The sequence below is a fragment of the Sinocyclocheilus grahami genome, unplaced genomic scaffold (assembly GCF_001515645.1).
Source record: "Sinocyclocheilus grahami isolate Dianchi unplaced genomic scaffold, SAMN03320097.WGS_v1.1 scaffold39.1, whole genome shotgun sequence".
Taxonomy (NCBI): domain Eukaryota; kingdom Metazoa; phylum Chordata; class Actinopteri; order Cypriniformes; family Cyprinidae; genus Sinocyclocheilus; species Sinocyclocheilus grahami.
In genome coordinates this window covers 4,002,008-4,005,948 of record NW_015505218.1, presented here as the reverse complement: position 1 = coordinate 4,005,948, position 3,941 = coordinate 4,002,008, and positions in this window count along the sequence as shown.

Genomic DNA, 3,941 nt, shown 5'->3' with positions numbered 1-3,941 from the left:
GAGAACAAAGCTTTGCTGGAAGCAGCCAGAGTGGCCCAAACATCCATTCAGTTTATGAGGTTGAAAGAAAATAAGATATTCTAAAACCACATCAAAAAGATGTAGTGCCCCTTTTTAAAATATAAAATTAAAATACAGATTGCAATGAAGAAAATTGGACAAAAAACAGTACCAGTATATTTAATATATATATTAAATATACTGGTACTGTTTTTTTGTCCAATAACCTAATTTAAATTTGACAATTAAATATATTGATATTTTAATATTTTATTATATTTAAGAATTACTCTGAAGGAAGGGCCTAAGAAACCAGAATATCACTGAGACAAGCAACCATCCAAAATAAAGTAAATTTGAAGTTAAACAAAGTTTCAAATGTATTTATAGACAACACTTTTATAATGGTTATAATGGTTTTCATAGCTTCCACAAATTCATTAGTTCAGAGAGACTATTTTACACCAAAATGAATTTAAAAAAGTCTACATGATGTGGTTGCGGCATGGTTTCCCATTCAACCAAAAAGGGCCCTTATTTATCTCATCTAACAGACTTGGAGGAGAGAGATGGCGAGTCCAGGGAAGTGAAGCAGACCGCATTGAAGCGCTCCCTTTTGACACTAATAAGCAGATACATTCTCCAATAAATGCTGGTGACATTTAAGAGCAGTGCCAGCTGTTTGTGGAATCTGAATGAAGGGAGGAATTAACCGGCTACAGGAGGATCCTGACTCCCTTATCCACACACATACATACACAAACCCACAAAACACTAAGATCCGGCCCTGAATAGCCTCTACTGGCTCAGGTTCCATAACTTCCTGTCCTGCTCTTCCATCTAACCAAGAGTAAAATGTCACTTCATTTCTCTGCCCTTCCTTCCAGTAAAATTTGGGAAGGGAGAGCGGGAAAAAAAAAGATTTTCAGGAATACATTTTGATTTCATTGACTCTTGTTTTAAATATCCACAAACATCTACAAAGTTACAGAACCACAGGCCAGAGAAAGGTTAAAAAGGAGAACAAGATCTTTCTCTCAAGAGAACAAAACTTCAGAATGGGATGTAGAGAGAGACAAGAGAGAGGAATATGTGTTCAGTGTGTGTTTGTGGTCGCTGTGTTTCCTGGATGTCGTACTCAGGGGGCTTACTTTGTTCTGTGAGGGAGACAGTTTGACGGTGACCCTACATGTGGCACTTACAGCTTGAATTCTACAGTTGAGCAACACCAACCAAGCACTTGATGAATAAAAATTACTCTTGGTTTAATTGAATTTCAAATTTTTATTTATAGAGTCTTTTTCCCATGAAGCACTATGAATGATGTGATAGAATCAGTTTACTTATTCTCACAAACTACTTAAAGTTTGTACATATATGCATATTTTGCAATAAATGTACAAATTTGATACTATGTATTTCTATAATACCAGATCCCTCCTAATGTATGTCAGTATGAATTTTTCAACATTTCAATTATAAAAAGTACCAACACACCTATCATCAACAAGCGTGCAACATAATGTGAGGTATCATTTATGTTTGTAGTGCAACCAGTGTGGGACGAGTTTGGCATCAAAGTACTTAGATTGATTGATAGAGGTTTGTTCAAATTACTGTCTATATAGTGAGAGTGATGATTGCTAACACCTCAATAGTTGCTAACAAATTGTGCACAGCACGAAATACATTGACCTTGCTCATCCCGGGTCACAAAAGTGCTTGTTTGTCCTTCAAGTGCTTTGAAGCATGCTTTCGCATCTGGTTCTCAAATACGCATCTCCTGCTGACTGTCTCTCTTTGGTTTGGCACTGGGGGCATGCGGGTAAGACTCTTGGCGCTTGGAGACATCTATTTCAAATAAGCAGTTGATGTGTCAGAACTGGCAGATGAAGACAGCTGGAGGAGGAAGGGGAGAGGATGTGGGGGAAGAACACATCTCCTTCATTATATCACAGATAACTGGCTATGTCATTTACATATTCTCCTTAAAATGGGATAGCAACTAAAGGAAACAAAGATAAAGAGGAAGGACGTATAGCAGTACTGAATGCTGCTACTTAAACGTCTACTAAAGTTTGAGAACCATCCATTTTCCAAAATGCTTGTCTTATAAAGGGTCACCGGTATTCTGGTGCCTATTGCAGCATCTCGGGCTAAAGGCAGAGAAACACCTTGGATGGATGACCTACGGCAATTTAGTATTGCCATTTCACCTACGCTGCTGCATGTCTTTGAATTGTTTGGTAACCAGAAGAAACCCATAGCAGCACGGGGAGAACATGCAGAAAGGTCTCTTGGCTCAGTTAGGACTTGAACCAGTAAAAACTGTAAAATTATGAAAATAACTGACCAAGCTAGTTATTTGTGAGAACCTTTTTCAAACCTCCCTACCCTGTGGACTTTACGGACCTGTGACTGCCAAGTCCGCAGACAATTTGTGCGGCCAAGAACAAATCAAACCTTCTGGTATGTGTGTCCATGGAATTACATACTTCAACGAACACTACAATAGTTTAGAACAGCGTAACTGAGACTCCATTGAATCAGCGTATATGTGAGTTAGTGCTCAGTACATTTGGATGATTCTGATTCTATAATCTTGATTTGATAGTGGGCCGGCTTTTACAGAAACTCTCAAATTGCAGTTCTGTTCAATTCAATTCAATTCAAGTTTATTTGTATAGCACTTTTCACGATACAAATCGCTGCAGCTTTACAGAAAATTACGTTTCTACAATATATTTAGTATTTTGGTATTAGTATATATTTAGTTATATTTTAGTATTTAGCTCTGAGATATTACTGAAGATAGTATTCACAGTAACTTCTGAACCCTGTATTTCACCTAATTAAAGGCGACATTAGTCTGTGTGTAAAATGCCACTGAGACCCTTGTTAAGGAAAAACGAGGGGAAATTCTGGGGTTGGATATCTGAATATGAGTGCCATTGACGTAGTCTGAACAAAATTGCATGCAACTGAATAATTTCTCCATGATTTGTTTTCAAACAATTACAGACCTCAGATACCACCGAGAATTTTAAATGTACATGTTAGATGAAATTCTGATGTCGAGAATAAGTAATCACCCCTAAAACCGCACTTTAAATGCAACTTTGGCGCGTTTTATAAACTGTGGTTTCTCTTCTATAATTTGCAGGGCTGTGAAATGCAGTGTGAATGCGACACTTATGGTGATTTATGTTCCACTTCTTTTTTGTCCTGGCAACTGAGTTTCCACACAGTTAAGTGTCTCCCAGTAACCGCAAAGTAAACTGGCTTTGTTTGACTATTCTTTTGTTTTGTTTTTTAACTACAGTGTACCCACAAACCTCTTTGTTTTGTCTTGTCTTGTCTTTCTGTTTGTGTACAGACATCATAATGAACATTCTCAGCTTGGTGAATCATTCATGAAACCTTTTACTCTGTGTTGAGAAAGTACTGCAGATAAACTCACTCATGACCACAGGACGTTTTCAGGGCATGTCAATGAACTTCTAATGAAAAAAACCACATTGTATTTTGTATTTCTGTCATCGTTTCCGTAATCAGGATGAGTGGTAAATGTTATTTGTGGTGTTTTGATTTTCTCCGGCCTGGAGATGGGAGACAGGGGATTGAGGCTATGGATGGATCATCATTGCTTCCCAGTGGAACTCCCAGACCCAGCCAGACCCTAATGAAAACCTTCCCTCTCCGTTTAACAGCTCATAGATAAAAAAAAGCGGAACTCGAGAAGGATAAAGACGGTGCCAAACTCCCTATCTTACGCTCTCAGATTTACTCTTCCACCCCATGGAACAGGGTTCTTGTCCATCACTTGAGCATTGCCATTAAGAGAAAAGCTGCAACAATATTGCACTTTTTCACAAACTTGTGCATAGTGTTGCATCAAAACTCAAACTCACATGGTTCACACCAATTCTTAACTATCACTA